The sequence below is a fragment of the Chinchilla lanigera genome, unplaced genomic scaffold, assembly GCF_000276665.1.
Source record: "Chinchilla lanigera isolate Chin_1 unplaced genomic scaffold, ChiLan1.0 scaffold00046, whole genome shotgun sequence".
Lineage (NCBI taxonomy): Eukaryota > Metazoa > Chordata > Mammalia > Rodentia > Chinchillidae > Chinchilla > Chinchilla lanigera.
Window position 1 is genome coordinate 18,798,515 of NW_004955447.1, and position 8,004 is coordinate 18,806,518.

The window sequence follows — 8,004 nt, forward strand, 5'->3', positions numbered from 1 at the left end:
TTCATTTTTTACTTGGTACCTCATCAGGCTCATTTATCAACATCGTTATCATTCATGGGTTCATACAACATACCCAACACTGAAGAAGATCAGTCCCTGCCCTTGAGGAGCTCGCATCAACAGGGAGTGACAATGAATGACATCAGTAGTTATACCGGGGTGTTGACAGCCCAGAGACAGCAGAGTGGCATTTGCTCTGAAGCACATGGCTCTGGAGTTGGGTTCAAATTCTAGTTTTGTCACTTCCTGGCCGTGTGACTAAGTTATTATCACCACTCCTAAGACTGCTGAGGGATGCAGTTAAAAGGTGGCAAGGAACCAGAGGAGAGCTGCACGGTTTGAACATGGTTTAAGTGTCTTCCAGGGGCTCCTGTGTTAGGGGCTTGGTCCTTAGTGTGGCGATGCTGCAGGTGGTGGAACACTTAAGTGATGGGCCTTGGCAGGAGAGGGGTCCTTACTGAGGGCAGTGCTCTCAGGAGGGATTAAGGCAGTTTTGGAAGGACACTAGCTAGTTCCCACAAGAGTGAGCTGTTATAAAAGAGTGAGCCTAACTTCTGAATCCTCCTGTGGCTTCCTGTCTCCCACGGAGATGCTATCTCCCGTCAGCCACCGTCAGAGGCCAAACCAGTGGAGGCACTCAATCTTCAAGCTATGAACTGAAACAAGACTCTTTTCTTTATGCATTACCCAACAGCCTTAGGTATTTTTTGTTATAACAATGGAAAACAAACAAATGGGAGTGTCTGGCATATAGTATTTGAGATAGATATCTTCCTATATACGCATACACACTGACTCCAACAGGTATCTACTGGAGAATGCCATGGGGGCACTGAAAGTAGGAAACTAAAATTGAGCCTGGCAGGATTCCAAGAGGAGGTGGCCCCAGAGCCCAGTCTTCAAGAATGAATGCAGGGCCTGGGATATAGCTCAGGGGCATGGTGCCTGCCTAGCAAGCGCAAGGTCGTGAGTTCGATTCCCAGTAGCAAAAAAAAAAAAAAAAGAATGAATGAATGAATGCAAGAGAGTAGAAAAGCAAAAATTCAGGCTGAGCTACAGCCCATGAAAAGCATGAAAGGAGAGACCATCAGTCATATCACAGTGCTACAGACAACTGAGTTAGATAGAAATATTACAGGCAGTCAGACAGGGCCAGGCCCTCGAAGGAGCCAGCATGAAAGACAGGTATTAGCTGTGGGCCATACCTCAGGACAAAGGACTAAACAAACACACCCTCTTACCTCCCATGGGATGGACATCTGGGATTGACAGTCTACATAGGTAGCAATCACCTTGAAAAGTCCTTGACCCAACCCCTAACAGGAAAAGCCCCTGTTCTGTATTCATGCCCACTTGCTACATGACTCGCTTCCCCATTTGATCCCCATTTAATCAATTTTACCTGACCAATTCTTATTGGCTGACCATAGTTTTGTCCCTTTTTCCCCTACCTTGGACACTCTTCACCTCGTGGTTTTGCTCTATAAAAGTCCCTAGAAAAGACAGAGTCTTGGGATAACCCACTCGGGCCCTCCTTCTGTCCCTCTCTTAGACAGAAGCTTTCCTTTCTTTCCCTCAATAAATATATTCTGCTCTTAACTTCTGTTGCTCCTAAAATTCATTTTTCAATTTTAGAGAACACAAACTCATCCCCGATATCATTCAGGTTGAGAGTTTTTATTTTCCTGTATCATTTTGGAGTTCCCTACAGAGATCCTTGGATGGAGGTAAGAGTTTGCTTTTGTTTCATAGACTCTGGATTGGGACTCATTTAGGTAACAAATTGTTATGCTTCAAATTTTGTGATGGTTTTGCTTGTTGCTTATAATTACTTGGGACTCATTTACAAATTGTTATGCTTTTGCCTGTTGCTTACAGTTGCTTATACTTTGTCTGTTATACAGTTTTGTTAAAATGTTGACAAATCTAAGTTAAAACATGGCAAGGTTATAAGGTTATGATATTTCTTCAATGGAACATTTTATTCCTGTTTTGTTTTGGTATATGTTGTGTTTGATGCGTTTAAACTAGTTACTAAATGTACTGGTTTTCCTTGCTTGATGTTATTTAGCTAGGGGGAGTAATGTTAGAATGCTCTTAGTGAACTTCAATATAAACTGTAAGGTGGGTCTTTTCAAGTCTAGCTCAGACATAGTAAGAACTCTAGACTATTCCAACTAAGTTAAGCTCATAAAAGATGAGCATTTGTTAATGCCGAGGACAGGGAAGTCACCTTAGAGAAAGAACACATACCCCGTCTCTGGGTCAGATGAGACATTGGAATTTTGCCCGTCCAGGAGAACACACATAAAAGCCATGTCCCGGATTAGTGCTCTGGGCAGGTCTCCCTCGGGAGGCTGAACCTGAGGCACAGTGGAGAGAACCGACTTCTGGGTGACACCAGAAGGAGCTATCTCCGAAAGCAGCACACTTCTGGGACCAAAACATACGTAGTCTGAGGGAAGATCTCCAACCCTTCCTCTTCTCCTAGCTCTAGTGCTAGGTAATCTTGTTCAGGCTTTTAACTATCCCTTGTAGAATTTTGACAAACAGTGGTCACTCTGCCAGCTAGTGAAATGCTCTTAGAGCAGCTGCCACTCTTTAAAGCAGAGGACAGGTTTCCCCAGCATCTCTCGGGTGAATCCCCATTCAAGCCAATGGCTGATGGAATGTTGACCACAGAGACAGCTGGATTCCTTCCTGGAGACTGATCTCTGGCTTTGTGGGCCAATAGAAACTGAGAACAACTGAGGGTCACGGCCAGGGCTACTCTCTGGTGGACACCCAAAGGTTCCTCAGTGGAAACTGACTCCTGACTACAGAAAACTCTCCATTACCTATTGTACTTATCTCTCTCTGCCAGTAGACTAGGAATTCTCCATAAGCTTTTCAGTTGAGCTACTTAACTACCCCACCCTTCAGAAACTAGGCTGAGGCAGCTTGCAACAATGTACATTTCATGGCGGTTAGCTGGGAAACAATTCACACTTGTGCCTTACCTATGCCAACTAAGGGTAAAAAGGGATTCTTGTCAGCCTTACCTAACTTGCCTTTAGCAGTATTTAAATATGATTGCTAGGTGGTAAATATAAGTTTAACCTGTGAGCTTCAAAGTTTAAATAAAATAGTCTTGTCCTGTTGCTAAGAAAGTTTGCTTAGGTGATCAGATAGCGAACACAAATGTCTGGAGACTTTGCCCTAGGGCCCAGGGTGAAATTCCTCCAGCCAATTGTTAGTTCTATCTAAAGGTGATCCCCTTTCTGGCTCAAGAATACTTTAACTACTCCCAACTCACCTTTTTTATGAAGCCATAGTTTATTACAAGGATGTTCTTCCTTCTTTACACATTCCAGTCACCACACCAATTGTAATTTAGGCTTGTAGATCTCCAGTAGGAGTAAGTGCACGGTGCATGAGTTTTCTGGGAGGATAGAATCACATGTCAGTTCGAGGGTGGATAGGCTGATTGGATTTTGTCCTTTGCTCTCTCCAGAGGGCATCCACCTGCCCTGGAGTGGCATCTACTTGAGAGATGCCTTAAGGGTACAAGGATCAATTAGAGATAGGGAAAGGATGCCCAAACTTTCTCTTCTTGACGTGGGAAACTCACAGTTAAGGTCCCTTACTCCTATCAATTGCATCATTAAACATTGGAAGATGTTTGATCCTTACACATTGAAAAAAAAAAGCCCGTTTAATATTTTTCTGCATGTGTGAGTTGCCTACCTATCCCCTAGAGCCAGAATGGAATGCAGAGGGAAGTATTAATTATGATGCTATTTTACAATTAAAAAGATATTGTAAAAAGGAAGGAAAATGGTCAGAAGTGCTCTATGTTCAAATTGTCTTTGAATTAAGAAATAGTCCTTATTTACTTTCAAAATATAAATGTGAGCCACAAGGAAACAGGACACCTCCACTATCATAGAGCCTGAGACTGCTCCTCCCCAATCTTCAGAGCCTGAGGACAAGACAGCCTCAATCAAAGCCTCACCCACCATTACTAAACCTAAGGTTTCCCTTACTTGCCCTTCTAGGCTAGAGGATGGGGCTTCTAACCAGCTGTAATCCAGGCCTCTACAGGGCTATACTCATCCTTAGCTGAGTTCAGGCAAGTTCCTCAAGGGCAATATCCATTAGAAGAAGTAAATGGACAATTTGGAACTGCCAGAGTTCATGTACTTTTTTCCCTCAGTGACCTAAAACAGATAAAGTTAGATCTTGAAAATTTTCTAGATGACCCTGATAAGTACATTGAGGTATTTAGAGGCCTCACTCAGATCTATAAGCTAGACTGGAAAGATGTAATGTTACTCTTAAATCAAACATTGACCCCTAATGAGAAACAGGCAGCATTTCAGGCTGCCATTGCATTTGGAGATGAATACCATATTATTAATTTCAGAAGGCCAGAAGATAGACAACCAGGGGAACTACCAGCTCCCACTGGAGCCCAAGCCGTCCCTACCCAAGACCCCTACTGGCCTAGCAACTGTATGGGAGATTGGAGTAGGAGACATTTTTGGACATGTGTCCTTGAAGGTTTAAGAAAGACAAGAGCTAAGCCATTCAATTATTTTAAACTGTCAGCAGTTCAACAAGAAAAAAGGGAATACCCCTCTGCTTTCTTAGATCACTTACAAGAGACATTGATAAAGCATACTTCCTTATATTCTAATTCAGTAAAGGGACAAATTTTCTTAAAGATAAGTTCATTACCCAGTCAGCCCCAGATATTAGAAAAAAGCTACAAAAAATGGCTTTTGCTCCAGCTAGCTCACTTGATTTGTTAGTAAAAATTGCCTCCTCAGTACTTTATAACTGTGATGAGGAGGAAGCCAAGGAGAGAAAACAAAGAGACCGAGAAAAAGCAGCTGCCTTTGTTGCATCACTAAGACAAACAGACCCTAAATCTGATTCTTGGGGCCCCAAGAAGAACTCGATGACTACATTCATCTGCTACCGCTGTCAGAAGCCAGGCCATCTTAAGAGGGACTGCCCTAAGAATCCCCCTGGGCCATGCTATAACTGCAAAGGTGACCACAGGAGGTCGGACTGCCCTCTGAAGTGAAGGCCCCAGGGTTCAGACACATCCTACCAGTTGGTCCAGCAAGAATGAAGGGCCCTGGGGCACTCTCTGCCTTCTCCCTCTGGCCAGACTCAGCTCCACAGAGGAGCCCTGGATTATCACGACTATAGAGGGAAAAGAAACCAGCCTATTGCTGGACACTGGCTCAAATCTCTCAGTCCTTCTTTTCAGTCCTGGCCTTCCTTCCAGCTGTCATACCTCAGTGAAAGGAGGCACTGGAGAGGAGATAATCTGCTATTTTTCACAACTCTTAGGCTGTAACTGGGATGGCTTTCTCTTTTCACATTCCTTTTTGATAATGCCTGAAAGTCCAGTCCCTCTCTTGGGGAGAGACATTTTATCTTGTTTAAATACTGCAATATATATGCACCCAGGTCAGATACACTGTCTTCCCCTCATGGAGACAGAAATAAATCCTGATGTACGGGCAACTAAAGGCAAAATAGGTAGGGCATTAAGAGCTGCTCCAGTACAGATACATCTCAGAGATTCTACTATTTTTCCTAACCAGAAACAATATCCTTTAAAACCTGAAGTTAAAAAAGGGTTATTACCTATAATCAGTAACCTAAGGGCACAAGGCTTACTTGAGCCCTGTAACAGTCCATGCAACACTCCCATCTTGGGAATTCAAAAACCCAATGGGTGTCCGGCGCCGCTTTAGTAAGAACTTAGTCGCAAATGAGTCAGCTCTCAATGTTTATTATGTACAGCGCTGTTGGATCTGACAAGATCCTCCACCCTCATCTATCCTTCCCTTCTCTCCCTTTGCGGGCAGAGACGCACACTTATATAAGGTCTGAGTAGCCAATCAATGCAAAGCAAGGGTTACAAGCTGATAGGTCAGAATCATCAGTATCCAGGCAGACACACGTTTTACAAGGTTGTTTACGCGGCAACAAGAACCCGGAAGCAGGAAACAGGCGCCATCTTAGGGGAGCGGCTAAGGCAGCTCCCAACAAATGGGAATGGAGATTAGCACAGGACCTTAGATTGATAAATGAGGCAGTATGCCAATTCACCCAATGGTACCTAACCCATATACACTCCTTGCTCATATTCCAGAAGATGCCAGTTGGTTTTCGGTGTTAGATTTAAAAGATGCTTTCTTTTGTATTCCATTCCATAGAGATTCCCAGTTTCTCTTTGCTTTTGAGGATCCTCATGACCAGGCCTCTCAGTTGACTTGGACAGTGCTTCTCCAAGAGTTCAGGGATAGTCCACATCTTTTTGGGCAAGTGCTTTCCCATGACTCGGCATGCTTTGAGTTTTCCCAGGTCATAGTCTTACAGTATGTAGATGACTTTCTTTTACGTGCCCCCTCAGAAGAGCTCTGTAGCCAAGGCACCTGTGCTTTGCTAAATTTTCTAACAGACAGAGGTTATAAGGTCTCTAAATCTAAAGCACAACTTTGCAGTCTTGAGGTAAAATATCTAGGCCTCATCATATTCAAGGGAACCCGAAGACTAGGGGAGGACAGAATTAAACCAATTCTTTCCTTCCCACAGCCCCAGACCCTAAAAGAGCTAAGGGGATTCCTAGGAATTACAGGCTTTTGTCGCCTTTGGATACCAGGATATGGGGAGATTGAAAGACCTCTCTATCAACTTATAAAAGAGGCCCAAAAGACAGACACCCATATTTTAACCTGGGAACCTGATTCCCAAACAGAATTCCAGAAGCTTAAACAAGCTCTCCTAAGTGCTCCAGCCCTAAGCCTCCCCCCAGGACACCATTTCAATTTGTATGTCGATGAGAGGCGAGGTATGACTTTGGGAGTACTTACACAGGATGTGGGACCCACTCAACAGCCTGTAGGGTATCTGAGTCATGAATTAGACATTGTAGCACAGGGATGGCCTTCTTGCCTTAGAGCAATGGCAGCTGTAGCTGTCTAAGAGCCAGAAGCACCCAAGCTAACTTTAGGTAAGGATCTCACTGTATATACGCCTCACAGTGTGGCAGGACTTCTTTCGTCCAAAGGGAGCCTCTGGCTATCAGACAGCCGACTTCTTAAATACCAGGCTTTACTTCTAGAAGGATCAGCCATTCAAATAAAGACATGTTCCTCCTTAAACCCTGCTACCTTTTTACTAGAAAAGGAGGAAATTGAGGCTGACAGACATGATTGTGAACAGGTAATTCTCCATACATATGCAGCTAGAGAAGACTTATTAGACACACCCCTTACTAACCCTGATTTGACCCTTTTCTGTGACGGCAGCTCCTTCATGGAAAATGAGACAAGGAAGGCAGGGTATGCAGTGGTGAATTTACATCAGACTCTTGAAAGTTCCTCACTTATACCTGGGACTAGTACTCAGCTAGTGGAGCTCATAGCTCTGACCTTATCCTCTCTATGGGAGGCCATTACCGGCTCCTCTTGGTGGAAATCTTTGTTGACTATATTCATAATAATCCTGCTGATCTTATATTTGGCCCATGCATACTTAATTGCTTCTTTGGCTTTGTCTCCTCCAGACTTAAAGCTATACATCTACCCATGCCTGGTGTCTATCGAGAGCCTTTAGATAGACTCTCTGAAGAGTATCTCTGACTGCCAATCAACAACTATGACTCCTTTCAGCCTGAAGAAGCCAGAGTGGTCATCGCCAGTTACTCCCTCACTGCAGTTCGGGTTACTTCTTCAGAGGGGGGAATGTTATAGGCAGTCAGACAGGGCCAGGCCCTCAAAGGAGCCAGCATGAAAGATAGGTATTAGCTGTGGGCCATACCTCAGGACAAAGGACTAAACAAACACACCCTCTTACCTCCCATGGGATGGACATCTGGGATTGACATTCTACATAGGTAGCAATCACCTTGAAGAGTCCTTGACCCAACCCCTAACAGGAAAAGCCCCTGTTCTGTATTCATGCCCACTTGCTACATGACTCGCTTCCCCATTTGATCCC